We start from the raw sequence: 15,607 nt of genomic DNA, 5'->3' as shown, positions 1-15,607 counted from the left end.
TCTTACTGTCCTTGTCTGTGTATAATAATAAACCCAAGAATGTAGCTAAATCACAGGAATAGACTGGAAATGGAGCATGAATTATGATTTATTAATTATATATTTTATATTACTTCAAACCCCCCCCAACATGGACTAGGAACTTTACAAAGATGCAGATAAGGTCCCTGTTGTGAAGAGCTTACAACCTAAACAGATAACATGTAGTTGTAGATGAAGGGTGAAGGATAGGATGAAAGTGACTGAGCGGTAAAGTTAGTACTTCCTGCTCATTCCCTGCTTTTTATAGAGAAGTTTCTTGTTTGCTAGTTGTTTTATTTCATTACTTCTTATTTTGTTAACATGTCTTTGTCAACAAGCTCACCCTTACGATATGTCTCCACTGCAGTTAGCCTAGTCCAGCCATACCACAAAGCCATATCTGAGTTACGGTGTCCTCATTGGTGCTCCTGTGCTGGCTCCCCCATGTGTGTTGCTGGGCCTCTTGAGACCGTATCCGTGGTTCTTTGTGCTGCAGTAAGTCAACCCACTCTATGATTCTTTCCCAATGAATTGTGGGAGAACTTGTCAGTCCTTCTGGGCACAGGGAGGGAATTGTAGGAAGGCATTGGAGTGATATAGCCTGTGACCTCACTGCAAAGGCGGGTTACTAGCCTAAAAGAAAGGGGAACTTTCCATAAGGGAACGTACAATTAGAGTGACCAGATGTCCTGGTTTTATAGGGACAGTCCTGATTTTGGGGTCTTTTTCTTCTATAGACTCCTCTTATTCTCCATCCCCTGTCCCGATTTTTCACATTTGCTGTTTGGTCACCCTATGTACAATCAGAAATCCTTCCTACCTTCCAGTACCTATATTCAAAGAGGTCTCTTGGAAGTATTAGATTTATTCAGCATTCTGTATAAAAGGCTCTCTAAAACATACAGTGTTTGCAGATAGGAACTGTTATGGGCACCTGAATAATCAGCTGCTGCAAGAGAAATGCAGGAACCTGGCAGTCTTTTGAACTCAGTCACCTCTTGGCAGGTAAAAGCTTTCTGTTGACCTTTAAGATGTAAGGTTCCTACACATATATTCTGTTAGATTTCTATCCAAAGCCCACTGAAGTCAAATGAAAGATTTGGGTCAGGCCCTTAATAGTCTGAAGCAATTTCTTTGGTCTCTTTCTGCACTTAAAAAAATCTGTTCATTTAAAGTCTATTTTAACAACAATTGTACTACCATTATATTCTATAACTGTAGTTCTACAACTTTTTAATACACCTGTTGGAACAACAGTGAGCAAAGCTGAACAATACATAACTTCTGTGATATCAGGAAGCAGAGCTTGCTAGCTACCAGAATAGTTTTCAAATCCCAGAATTTAAAATATGAATTAACTTATTTCCTTTTACATAAATCTGGGTCCTCAAGCATCAAACAGTTGTGAAATTTCTTTAAACCAGTTGGTTCCTTCTGGATTTTACAATTTGTGATCATCATGACTGGGCTTCTGTACCTCTGAGAGCTGCAATTGTTTTACTCGAAGATAACAGTGATTCAGAGATAAGGAAACTTGGTGATTCAGACCAAGTCTGGTTCTCCCACTCAAACCGTATTAAGTGACACATATATGGTGCCCTAGAAACGGTACATGAGCTGAGCTGCTCAAGTTTATACATATAGATATGAGATTCCAACACATTTTGCAGTTTCTCAGACTATTGAGAATTCGTTCTTTCCAGGAGGCATACATTTTATTTCAAGGTCTCTTTAACTGCATTTCCACTGAGACAGCTCACAAAGTTCCCCTACTTTTATTTAAAGGGAAGAGCTGTGTTAACATTTATTGTATTAAATGGCCCAGTGTTCAAAAGGGAACTCTACAGCAATGTAGGCCATATAAGCTAGTAGAGGACTCAGATAGGGCTTGATCCTGCCCCACTAAAGCCTGGTCCATGTACATTTGAAGCATACCAATTCCATTAGTCTGAAGCCATTCTTTAGCAGATACGCATCTTAAGTATGTAGCGCTATAGGGAAGCAGTGGTGACTCTGAAATCCCCAATCATTGACATAATCCTTGTACAGGCATTTGTATGCTGTGCAGCTAGGAGCCCTGCATTAAAGGACTGCAGGTCCACAAAAAGGGGTTGAATAATAACACCATTTAACACAGAGAATGATGTTTTATGTATAGATCTCACAATATTTTACAATGGTGGGTAAGTATTATTACCCCCATTTTACAGATGGACAAACTGAGGGAGAGAGAAAGTAAGTGCAAAATTTTCAAAAGTGTCTCTTCATTTTGGGGCCCTCAGTTTTTAAGTGCTTGTCCCCAGCTGGCCACCAAAAATGAAGTACTCAGAATTAGTGGACACTTGAAAATGTCGGCTGAGATGACAGCATGTGGGACCCAACTCAGCAAGGTATTTAAGCAGCTGCCTACCTTTAAGCATGTGAGTAGTCCCATTTAGTTGCACCAAACGCTCCATGCTGAATCAGGGCCATAGTAAATCAGTAGCATAGAAGCCCTGAATTCTGAAATCTAGTTTTGGGCCTAAGCACTAGACCATGTCATGACTCGTACTATATGTTTGTAAAGTGGTGCATAAATGAAATGTGCTATATAGCTAATAAGTATGTTTTTAATTGATCACATTGCATTTCTTGCACTGTGGCTAAGAAGTTAAGAACATAAGAAAGGCCATACTGGGTCAGAATAACAGGAGCCAATGCCAGGTGCCCCAGAGGGAATGAACAGAACCAGTAATCATCAAGTGATCCATCCCCCGGTGCCCATTCCCAGCTTCTGACAAACAGAGGCTAGGGACACATCCCTGCCCGTCCTGGCTCATTGCCATTGATAGACCTATCCTCCATGAACTTAAGTAGTTCTTTTTTTAACCCTGTTGTAGTCAAAATGCTTTAGGAAGAAGATCGTATGGCATTGTGAGTTTTTTTAGACACTTTAAAATATGTAAAATAAAATTAACTTGTTTTTGAGAGTTATGAAGTATCCCATATAAAACATGTTTAAAAGAGTCAAACTAGGTGGTAATCCATTTTTATATAGGAGCATAGCAATTGCTAGACTGGATCAGACCAGAGGTCCATCTAACCAAGTATTCTGTTTCTAAAAGTGGCCAGGACCAGATGCTTCGGCGAGAAATTTTGGAGTAGGCAGAAAATATAGCAACTCTAAAAAATAATGCAGACATGCAACATATGTTAAATACTGCAGCCAGGAGAGATCCAAAATTCATTCCAAATAAATAAATCTTGTTCCATAAAAGAGCGGACAGTGTTGTCAGCCTGCTAAGCCAGGCTTCCAAAATACTGAGAATCAGTTACATTTCACAACAGGAAGTGCTGCTGTTCTTTACCTACCTCAGTGATTCAAAAAGCGTAGGCACAAATTTCATTTTTACCTTTTGTAAATACACAGGAGGAGTGAGCTAAATGGACACTCAATCCCAGGAGCAGAAGAACTGATGACATTCTTTTGTTTCATCTATTTGCCTCTTTAAAGAGGACTAGCCATGTTCCAGTGCAGGGTTTTGTTCTGCTGGGTTGTTGTTGTTGTTTTAGTATATTGGTATTTTTATTGCTTAATTTAGGAACTTGCTGCCCTCCCTTGGCCCACCAGAGCCCAGATTTATTAACCTTCCAGGCACATTGAAAAGCCCATTTCCCCCCTCCTCTTTAAAGCTGTTGAAGAGGGTATAGGCTGAGGTGGATGGATTTATGGGGAGTCCTCTGTATATGTTGTGATTTTTAATTTATGGCATAGGCACCCAGAGCACTGGATGGGCAGCTAGAGATTTGAAGAAATAAAAATAAAAAATTGTTCTTGGTTATGTGCCATGCAAAAAAGAAGAAGATGGGGAAACAATTCTGGTTAGATTGGCCAGGTTAGGCAGCTATATACCAATAATCAGCATGTTAACGTATTCATAGTCCAGAGCAATTTTTGTAATTTGTTTTCAAATAATTCATCTCTACACAGCTGTGATCCCTTCAGGTTTTCCAGCGGTGCTATGTAATACTATGCCAGGTCATTTAACTCTGCAGCTGTATTATCTAACTCTGTCAGGCTTTTTGGGATAATAGTTTGCATGAAAGATAGTACTCAAAACAAAGTTACAAGGATGGATCTAGATCCTATATGAGTACAACTCCAAGGAAATCATCATGTCTGAAATTACTTGTACTGTTTGGCCCAAGTTGTTTATTTGTTAAATTCACTATTCTAAATAATTTATTTGTTAAGTTCATTGCTGGAAGAAACCCACTGAAGCAAATGCATTCTCATCAAGGATAAATTTAGCCCATTATATCAGTCCTATGACGGCTCATGGAGATTCGCCTTTATCGCAAGTGGTAGAACTACTGCTTTTGGGACTGAGGGTGCTTTGTTAGAGTCCAGGCAGAACTGATTCCTTATAACTCAAAAATTAAGTCATGCAAGTAATGGCCTCTTTTTCAGGGAGAGAGTTTTTCCTAGTGGTTAGAGCAGGAGACTGGGTTCTATTCCTGTTCTGCCTATGACTTTCAAGAATCAAGGTGGAGAGCATCTCCTGAGAAGTGCTGAAAGGCTCAGCACCTTGCAGCATCAGTCTCTTAATAGTCCAGTGTTTTAGGGCTCATTGTTGCACACTGTTTGGTATGGGTAGACCAGTGATACTCAGACTGAGGCTTGAGACCTGCTAGTGGTTCTTTAATGTGTCTCCTGTGGCTCTTTAAATCACACAGTGTTTTAATAACGTGTGCTGCAAAGATTAACCAGTCTAAGTTATTAACCAATCAGGATGCTTTAACTATGCTTTTACCCAATTGTAGTTGATAAAATAATAATACTTGGTCAGTCACATTATATATAACTAAATATTTTCCTGTCATACTGTTTAACTATGAATATATGGTACTATAGTAAATGAAACAATGAATTCACACTACTGTGGCTCTTTTTTGTAATGTTGATCAGTAATTTGGTTCCTGATTCACTGAGGTCTGAGTATCACTGGTGTGGTGTAGAGTCAGACTATGCTGGTGCACACTAAAAATTCCCTCGTGCACTTTAACATCGGACTGAACAATACTACATTAAAGCATACTAGGGAACTTCTAGTGCTCACCACCAGAGACTGTAGAGGTCAGTTACCGTGCAGCATATCAGCGTGCTTTAGAAGTCACACCCTGTAGTGCACTTTCCACACCATGTAGACAAGCCCTTATTTTACACAGCTTTAAAATAATTGTTAAACTAATTACTTACCCCACAAGCTTAAGGTGAGGATTAATGTTGTAAAGCACTTTCAGATCCTTGATAAAAGTGCTATAGACACATATTAGTCATTCCTGTTATTATGTAAATGTTGCCAACCCTGTTTGGTTTGTTCTCACATGCTTCTCAGTTAAACATACATATATTTAGAATATCTTACATAATTCCTCCATGCAGTCAATCAAGACACATAACAATCTCTTATTGTATTAAAAGTGCCACATAAGCCATTTAAAAATATTTAAAAACACTGGATAATTAGAAGATCACCGCATCATTTAGGAATTAAAGTTAGACTTTGTAAAAAAAAAAAAAAAAAAAGGGGGGGGGGCCCCTTTACCAAATCTAGCATGAATAAAAAAAGTGGTTTTTTTTAATTTAGCCCCCAAAAAAGAGTTTGTGTTCACATTCTCCTGCAGTGCTGTGAACCCTTGTCCCTGCAAATATACAACATTATGCTACAGCACACGAACCAGAAAGTAAAACAGATTATAAAGAAAAGTCTAGGTACCTTGTCCAAATAAAGGGAAATGTAAAAAACAAATAAGCAGCTGATAAAGTGAAAGCACATGAGATTTTTTTAATCCTTTCAGTTCTAGTGGCCAAAAGCAAAGTTTCCCAAACCTTTCAGAGCTGAGGCCCCAGTCAGGAAAATTAAACTAATCACAACCCCCTTCTATTCCTCCATGTAGTGTTACAGGCCTACCCAAAATGAGCTATCACTCAGAATCGATTATATAGATTTCATAACATTATCCTTCCTCTTCTTTCTTATCTCCTTTGATGAATGGTAAAATAGTTAACAATGTTGACATTTAAAGTGGTTTTGGAATCCGAGTTTGCACCCATTGAAATGAACTGGGCAGCATTATTGCTTCCGGCTCTCCACAAACTCAGCAGGAAGACACTGATGCATCACTTACACCGAGGTCACATTTTCAACCGTTCTTTGCAACCATAACTGCCAGAGATGGACGCCCATCACAATATTGAGGATAATTTTCTCATCAGTAACTCTAGTTAATATTATGCAAGTTATGCACCTAAATGTCCCTGTCAACATGAGAAAACACTTTTTAATAGGTACTTTATATAGGTGGGAAATGTTCCAGGGAAACTGGTTCAGTAGGCCAGAAAACTATATATGGCCTACCTTTAGATCTTTAATTAATAGTGATCCATTGATATTTACTATTATAGTAACTGACTAAGCAAGCTTGACTCACAAAGTAATTCTCATGGAAGTATCTCATGGACTTCAGTGGGACAACTCACCTAACAATGGATGGAGGACTGGGCCCTTAATCTCCACAAATCTAATGGAGCATTATAATGTTCCAGTTACAAATACTGATGCTTCATGAGAGGCAAAAGACACCCAGACTTTTAATATAGAGTAAGCACCCAAAAATCAAATGGACGAGGAGCCAATAATGTGGCAATCTTTCAGAAAGGTAATAAGGCTTCTGTTTCAGTGCTCAGCACTGCTAATAGTAGTAAATCATACCCACAAAAAGTAGGGCAGCGTTATTAAGGACAGTGTGAAATCATGAATCTAATACTAGACACAAGAGCTGTGTTTCACATATTGGATGTGGGACACTGAAAACCATATGGCTGGGCGCCCATTGTTCTATAATGAAGCAGCAGGAAAGAGGAAACTGTGAGACAGTAATGCAAGAAATGAGAACATGCAACTAAATATTTACCTCTAATGCCCCACTTCTGTGCTCTAAATCCCCACTCACATCAGTGGAAAGCTATTGCTTTTCATCACATTAGTCAAACCACATTCAAAAATCAGATTAACGGATCACACTCACCCAATAGATTTGACATGATTCGTTTCCATTAAAACATAGTTTACTGTGTTTGTCAGAGGCTGAGCAATGGTTCAGTCTATCCCCCAGCAAGACCCAAACATAGACTGGACAGGGCTGGGTGAAATAATCACAGTGAAATGACATAGACCTTGAAAATTGAGGTTTCCACTTTTGTTATTATTTGGTCTAATTTCACACAGGAAAAAAAAATCTGAAATTTCAAAAGAGACTAATTTCTGAGCAAAAAATCTCAATGTTCTGAAATTTGGAACTTGATCTTTTGTTTTGACAACCATTTTTACCCTGAAAGTTTTGATCATTTCACATAGTTTAATGCAAAAACCACCACACCGTGAATTCAGGGCCTGAAATGGCCTGCAATGAAATTGTGAATATTTGTCAAGACAAGTAGTGGAAACAATATTAGCTGTCATTCTAGTACTGGCTTAAATCACAGTTTCAAAATAGCATCATGATGATACAAATCCTGCTGTATAGCTGTGTTTAATGCTTTGAATTAGCATAGACACGGGACCTAAAATTTTGAAATTATTATTTTAATTTAAGACAGACAAACTTGCTTAGAGGTGGTTCCTCCACCTGTCAGATTTACACTACATTTAACTGGTGTCTACTGGGCTTTAGCTGTCACTGATTGCCATCTTCTATTTCCCTTTGTATCCCAGGCAGTGCATCATGTAGTGGTATTTGATCTGAATGCTGAGGGCTGCCAGCATGCCTTACTTTTTTTTTTTACAAAGGTACAAAGGCAATTATAAATGGTCTCAGAATAATTCAGAAGCAAGGGCTGGGATTACAGAGTTCAATAACCTCCACACATACAGCAGCATGACAGTGGAAAATGCTGGACTGCACCTTGGAAACGTAGAAGCCTGATTCCTTCCTATTCCTGAGGGAAGATCTAACTGTAAATACTGGGGCAGATTCTGAAATCAATTATACAGCATAAAATCTGGAATCACTCCACTAACTTCAGTGGAGTTATGCTGGGTTCCTGCTGGTTTAATTTAATGCCAAATTTGGCACAGGCCCACTAATGTTATGATTTCAAAATCAAGAGAGTAAGCATTGAGCAAACTAGCTCAGAGAAACAAGGACCAAAGATGAACACCAGCCCTTCCTGAATGGAAACTAAATGGAATCCTTTATGGATATTCCCATCTCAATCCCTATCCTTCAAATCCTTATTCCAGCCCTTAACTGTCCACTTTTCTCCCTATAAACTCCAATAGACCCCAGCTCCCTCCCTTCCTGCAACTTCTAAAAGGTATTCTGCAAGATGTGGAAAGTCTGATAGTATGTCTGCTAGGCCTTGAGCTGCTGCTGCATTGAATCCTAGGGCTCTCTAGGGCTCCCCTGGTCAGAGGTACACAATGCCTTCTGAGATATCTCTTACTGGGGATGTCCTCATATGTGAGATCTGTTGGAGGTCACAAAAGGGTAACACCAGGGATAATGAGACAGGGACGGCATGGAGGGTGAGGGGAAGGTGCAGTGGAGGAAAAGGTGAGGTATCTATCTTGGTGGGAGAGAGAGAGAAGAAGGGAGGCAAAAGATAGGGAAAGAGTATGTTTTGGATAAGGATCCAAGTTTTGGGGGGGCTAATCTGAACTGAAACCATGCAAAGAAACAACACAGCTGATAGACTTTCATGAAAGAAAACACAGTCCTGAATGAGTAAATTTCCTACCTTATGTCATGACACACACACCACCTAGCCATGTACACAAGCAGTAGCACTATGTGCAGGACATGCAAAATTCAACTTTCAGATTGGCCTCTTGCCCCCCACCCCGTTAGGTTTGTGAGAACAACTAGGTCCTGGAGGGATAGGGGATGTACCATTTTAATAGCAGTCCATCAAGGATTTCTTTTCCTCCAGGCACAGCACAAAGAGGAATACTATCTGATCACTCAACCGGGCCTTCTGTCAATTCACCTACATTTTTAAGGGCAAGGGAAGAGCCTCGTTTAGATTTTTTTTTGACACCAAGACAGAAGGGAAAACACTCACAGACAAGCACAACAGTGCTTATGAGAGGGAGAGCTGGCTAGTGAAAGGAGAACTACCCAGCCCACTTCCTGGATCCCAGTAGGATCACTCTCCTGTCCCTGTTATTTCATTAGTTGTCCCCCGGAATCACTTGGCTTCCAGGTCCTGTGGATCCTCCCCTTACGCTGAGTGGGGGTGGGGGGAGGGGTTCCTTAGCAGTGGGCAGGCTTCTGCCCGCCCAATTCCTAGATCCCAAGAGGGTAAGCTAAGATACGTGTCTACTTCTATTGCTACCCCTTCTCCTTGTAAAAGATCACTTATTCTGATAGTCTTCTCATTATTGTTGCCAAGCTGCCTGCTAAGCAATTTGCGGCCCAAGCTGATCTTTCCACATGCCGAATCATTATTTCGGTACTAATAGTTGGAGTGTGTCTGCAATGGGAAATTTTGGACCCCTCATCCTACACCAGCACAGCTCCACCAGTGGTAGCAACACTGGAAGTTGCACTGTATTGTAAACAGGATTTAGGTATTTTTTCCACTTTGTCACTTAACTTCAGAAGAGCTTATCTAGGAGCCCGTCCTTCTCCCCTGGAAGTTAATGGCAACATTTTCATTGACTTCAAGGGACAAAGGATAAGGCCCTTGATGGACAAACAGCCCTGTGGAAGAAGGAAGCAGAAGACTTTATCAAATAACAAAGAAGTGAAGTTAGAAGGATTGGGGAATAAGGGGAAGCAGGATTTTTTTTTACTAGATCTCTAACATGTAGTTAGTTTACTGCAGTGGAAACTCATTTATCTGAATACTGGTTCTCTAAAACCTGTTTATCTAAAATGAGATCATGTCCTCTTAGTGTGCATTAAGGCCAATACTGCCAAACTTGGATGACTAAATTTAAGCATCTAAGTCCATAGGTAGGCATCTACCATAACTAAGCGGCCTGATTTTAACTCTCATTAACTTCAGTACGCAGCACCACTGAAAATCCGGCCTCTTAGTTATTTAGGTGTATAATATATAAAAGATACCTGTCTCAGGATCTGAGTGGCTGTCCACAAATTAAAAATACACCCCAAAACCAGAAAATAATTAGCAATGATTCAACCAAAACCCAATCGATATCCCCTCCCCTTTATCACAATAACTTTAGGCACCCAAATGTAAAGTCTGGCCTGTATACATTGAAAAGTCCCCTGCTTATCCAAACTGTCATTCATTGTTATCATGTTATTATTTGTATGGCCCAGCCAAGATTGGGGCCCCTCTGTGCTAGGTGCTTAATGAGAGATGGTGTCCGGCCCAAGGCACAGACTGGGATGGGAAACAGAGGGACAAACACTTTCCCAAGGTCACACACAGCAGGCCAGTGTCAAAGCCAAGCATAGAACCCAGGTCTCCTGAGTCTCAGTCCAGTGCCCTACGCTTCCTGTCATCTAACTTAGTTCTACATCCCTGTTCCATTTGGAAAAATTAAGTTTAATTGGATATATAATTAAGAAACAGCAAAATCTGTACTCAACCCTTTCTTGTTTTACACGACATGGCCAAAGTATCCACATCGCTACTGAGTGCAAGTTTATTAGACCATCTTTGGTAAGCAGCCAGTTTTTGTCAGTCCCTTGCAGGAATGCTTATGAGACATTTCCTTTATATAATTTATTCATTATAATTGTTCTGATTACACCAGGATAAGTAAATGATAATGTAACTTTCTTTTCAATTATACCTCAATATATATATATATATATACACACATACATACATACACACACACACACACACACCACTGTACTCTAATGGAGGGAATCAAGTATTAATTCTGTCCTGTCTTACCCATGGGTTGCAAATCAGGACAGTATTTAGCCCTTTGCGTTATATATTGCTGTCAGGCTAACTACACCAAAATATAAAGTGAGTTGTGCAACTGAGAAATCTCACGTGGAATATGTATGTCAAAATACTTAAATTCCTGTGTCTGTATCCGTAAAATGAGACACTGACTTCCTTTGTAAAGTGCTTTGAGATCTACAGATGAAAATGTAAGCTATATATGAGGTTGGTCATATTATTATTATTATGGCCTGCTATCATATGGCAAGTGATATGCTGTTTCAGGTGAATTTTTTCAGCCTCAGTGCTGTGCTTATTGACTTGACTAAATGCAGAAACAGAATGAATATCTATAAAACCTTTGAGAGAGGAGTACACCTCAGAGTTTTGAACACATTGAACGAAGTTTACAAATCCCAAGACTGCCTAACTTCATGTCAGTTCCTCACATCACAGGACTGTGCCTGGGCCCATATCTTTTTCCCCAGTCCCACACAGCAGTGTCAATTCTTCTTAAAGTCACATTTTTCTGCTGGGTGGGATCTCTCCAGGAGTCTCTAAATAACCACAGGACTAAACAAAAATGTAATCTGTGAAGCAGGTTATTACCAAACTGTTCAATTTTAATCTTTTCAGCTTCTGTGCCAATAGATGTTTGAGGCTGGAGATACCTGGATTGTGGTTTAAACTGAGAAATTTCAAACTCAATACCTCTAGGAGACTGGGAAAGCTCTGCCATGCATGGTTAGCCATATATTAATGCAAACATACCTTTCGATGGGAGGGGGAGATCTTAATAAGCTACACAGTATCCATAGGTTTCAGAGTAGCAGACGTGTTAGTCTGTATTCGCAAAAAGAAAAGGAGTACTTGTGGCACCTTAGAGACTAACCAATTTATTTGAACATAAGCTTTCGTGAGCTACAGCTCACTTCATCGGATGCATAAAGTGGAAAATGCAGTGAGGATGTTTTATACACACAGACCATGAAAAAATGGGTGTTCATCACTTCAAAAGGTTTTCTCACCCCCCATCCCACTCTCCTGCTGCTAATAGCTTATCTAAAGTGATCACTCTCCTTACAATGTGTATGATAATCAAGGTGGGCCATTTCCAGCACAAATCCAGGGTTTAACAAGAACGTCTGAGGAACAGTTGGGGGGGGGTGTAGGAAAAAACAAGGGGATTAGTGATTAATCATTAAGTTTTAATCACCAAATACTGCTGGATTGTACAAGAGGAAACAGGCATTAGCCAGTCAGGATGGATTCTTATGATTGATCAATAAGTCTAGGAAAGTGCTCTTCTCCTTATCCACAGACAGTGGGTAAGCCCCTGGGAGCACTCCTATTGCAGGAGTGAGGATGTGTGTGGGGTTTTTTTAAAAACTGGAGCAGAAGCAGAAGGGATGATCCATCCCCTACGAGCCACATGATTAAGGGAGGCCTCGTCCTCCTAGTTCTCTGCTTTCCTATTCCAGCATCTTCCTGCCTTAAACTGAAGGGATTTCTAGGTGGTTACTTTTTCCCGCAGCAGAACAACTATTACCAGCTATGAGCGTGCCCCAAAGCCCATTGAAAACAATGCATCTTGGATCAGATCTCATGTGCACCTGTGTTTTGTGTACAACAAATACAATGCCAGGGGGAAAAATTCCTTCCCATTGGTTTTCTGTTTGGATTCTCAGCTGCCCATTTTCTGAAACTTCCATTGAAACCTACAGGTTGTTGGGATCACTGGTTTTGCACAGCCATCTATTTAGCATCATACAGATTATAATGATCTCATCTTTCTAATAAGTGCTTATTGAACAATATTTATGAGCTGTTTCCTCTCTCTCCTCCATAGGTACTAAGAAGCTAGTGTTCAGTGACAACAAACAGTGAATCAATTTTCTCTACTGCTGTGATCCACAGGCCCTTTGGGGTGGAACAGCAATATTGTCAATGACTGGCTGAGGTAACAGTGACTCAGAAGCAGACCTGAGACAAAAGATACAACTAGCATTTGGAATTCGTTTCACAAAAGCACTCCTTTGAATTGAATCAGTCTGAGGAAGATGCAGAAACAGGAAAAGGGAGTGGGGAAAAGAGCAAAACTGTGTTTGTTACCATGGAAAAGCCAGATGAAGACCTTTAGGAGAAATGTCAAGAAAGAAATGAATAAACGGGTAACTTAGAAAGCAAATAAACCCCTCCATCACTTATTCAGAGGAGCTCCCTATAAAGAATGGCAGCATGACAAAGGAAAAGTGAAGCACCAAATCCCAGAGTTCTTTGGGTGAACGGTCTGGCATCTGTTTGCTTTTGGGGGCAAAACTCAAAACTGTTTTTGTGCAATTTGTCACACTTGGAAACATTCTGGACATCTTGCCTTGGCTTCAGAATTCACATGTAGCATAAGAATTTCACAAGATCTTTCATTTGTTCAGTCAAAAGCAGCTCTCACAGCTACCAATAATGGGGCCCTGAAAACCAAAACACAAAAAGATTTAAACTCTTTTAAAATAAAGGAACAAATTGCTCTCAAATCCTCCCTACAAACACACCCCACTCCTTGCAATGCCTCACAAAGACAAGGGGCTTCCATTTTGTATTCAGTCCGTTACTTCATGGTATACCTCAGGATCTGGAGGCCTTACCTTCCCAAAAGCATTTTTCTCCTTTTGTCTCTGAAGCAGCCAGTCCTATAGAACTGTGGTTCTCAACTGGGTTTCAGGAAGGGTCTGCCAAAATAAACCAGAGAGCATGCAAAAAATAAAAGCCATTTCACCTCATGCTATTTGGACACATAGCTTTTTCTTCTCTTTTCTTTTTTTACCAGAACGTGTGTTAATTTTTCTGCATGATATGCTGAAACCTATTGGCTTCAGCAGGGCCCCCTGTGGCATGGGGCCCCAGGCAGTTGCCCTGCTTGCTGCCCCCTAACGCCGGCCCTGCCGGAACTATCAATTTAATACCGTTTTTAATCTACTGGATATGCAGAAAAAGAGTTATTGGGGCACAGGTGGGCCATGGGCTTTTTATAGCATGTTGTGGGGGCATCAGAAAGAAAAAGATTGCAAGCCCCTGCTATAGAACTTCCTCTGAACACCTAAACCAGGGGAACAGGCAAATGAACTGGAGTTAACCCCACATTCACCAGATAGCAGAGAAGGCCTCTGTAACTGTTTCTTTTTTCATCTTAAATTAAAGTAAGTTGCTCCCTCTCCCTTTGCAACAGTTGAAGCTCCTGTTAGGCTAAGAGACCCCCTAGGAATGCTGGGTTTCATAGAGCGGGGCCGGCTCTTAGCAAACCATGCTGGTTTCCGCCACATGATTAGGGTTCTACCAAATTCATGGTCCATTTGGGTCAATTTCAAGATCATAGGATTTTTAAAATCGTACATTTCATAATTTCAGCTAGTTAAATCTGAAATTTCACAGTGTTGTAATTGTAGGGGTCCTAACCCGAAGGAGTTCTGGGAAAGGTCGCAAGGTTATTGTAGGGGGGGTTGCGGTGTTGCTCCCTTACTTCTGCACTGCTGCTGGCGGGGCGCTGCCTTCAGAGCTGGGCACCCGGCCAGCAGTTGCGGCTCTCCAGCCCCCCAGCTCTGAAGGCAGAGCAGAAGCAAGTGTGGAAATACCACAACCCCCCTAAAATAACCTTGCGATCCTCTGGCAACTCCCTTTTGGGTCAGGACCCCCAATTTGAGAAATGCCGGTCTCCCCTGTGAAATCTGTATAGTATAGGGTAAAAGGACACAAAAGACCAAATTTCAAAGTGGGAGACCAGATTTCACAGTCTGTGACTCATTTTTCATGGCCGCGAATTTGGTAGGGCCTTACACATGATATATGAACAACTAGGACACCATAATCCTCCTGACGACTGGAATTGGGTAGTTTCTCTTCAAATAATTTGCAGGCCCTCAAGTGGGCCTCCTGATCTACTGCAGAAGCCACCGGAACCCATGCCGCAGTATGCATACATAGCTAGGCCTTGTATGTTTGTATATAGTTAGTAAACACAGTTGTTTGGAACTGTGTTCCTGTAGTTTCCTCATATTCATTATGTTGTGTAAAGAGCAAAGACAACAATGTCGGGAAAGGTTTTACTAAGAGCTAGTCTAATAAATTCCCAGGTATCACATAAATGTGGGTGACACACTTCCTTGGAATGCCCAGGACTGAGAGTTACCCCCCTGCCTCCAGCGTGCGGGAGTCTTTCTTGTGGGAGCTGGGTGCCAACACCTATACAGCACCAGCCTTTCAAGCACTCTCCTCAGGACTCTCCCTGTTCCACTTTGCTCTGCAGGTTAGCAACAGGTGCACCCTGAGCCCTCTTGAAGAGTGTTCCTCTGAAGCGTCCAGCCCCTGTCACTGGGCCCTCACAGTAATTACCAGGTTCGCTGCTCCCAAGGGAATACAGTATACACACACCAGCTTGTTTGAGTCAACTGTCAGCTCCAGTGTAACAACCCAGCACTGTAATCTATTTATAGTGAAAACAAACACAGTGAATGTTTATTAACAAAGGTTAAGATTTAAGAGATAGTGAGCAAGAGTAAAAAGAACAGCAAGTTACAAATAAAACGAAGTATAACATCCTTCCTAGAGATCAAAACTTAACAGGCTACAATCCATATCTAAAGCAGTTTTATCTCACCTAAACCTTTTCTGTAGAGC

At 40.8% G+C, this 15,607-nt stretch overlaps 1 long non-coding RNA gene across 1 annotated transcript; it reads right to left on the bottom strand.

The window, feature by feature from the left end:
* Positions 1–11,295: 11,295 nt before the first annotated feature.
* On the bottom strand, positions 11,296–15,401 carry LOC140905955 (uncharacterized). The gene is made up of 3 exons (XR_012157000.1): positions 15,323–15,401; positions 13,582–13,665; positions 11,296–13,407 (listed from the first exon to the last, which is right to left on the bottom strand). It is a non-coding gene; the product is annotated as an uncharacterized lncRNA (long non-coding RNA).
* Positions 15,402–15,607: the final 206 nt, after the last annotated feature.

Source organism: Lepidochelys kempii, chromosome 2, assembly GCF_965140265.1.
Source record: "Lepidochelys kempii isolate rLepKem1 chromosome 2, rLepKem1.hap2, whole genome shotgun sequence".
NCBI lineage: Eukaryota > Metazoa > Chordata > Testudines > Cheloniidae > Lepidochelys > Lepidochelys kempii.
This window is presented reverse-complemented; position numbering and strand designations above follow the sequence as displayed.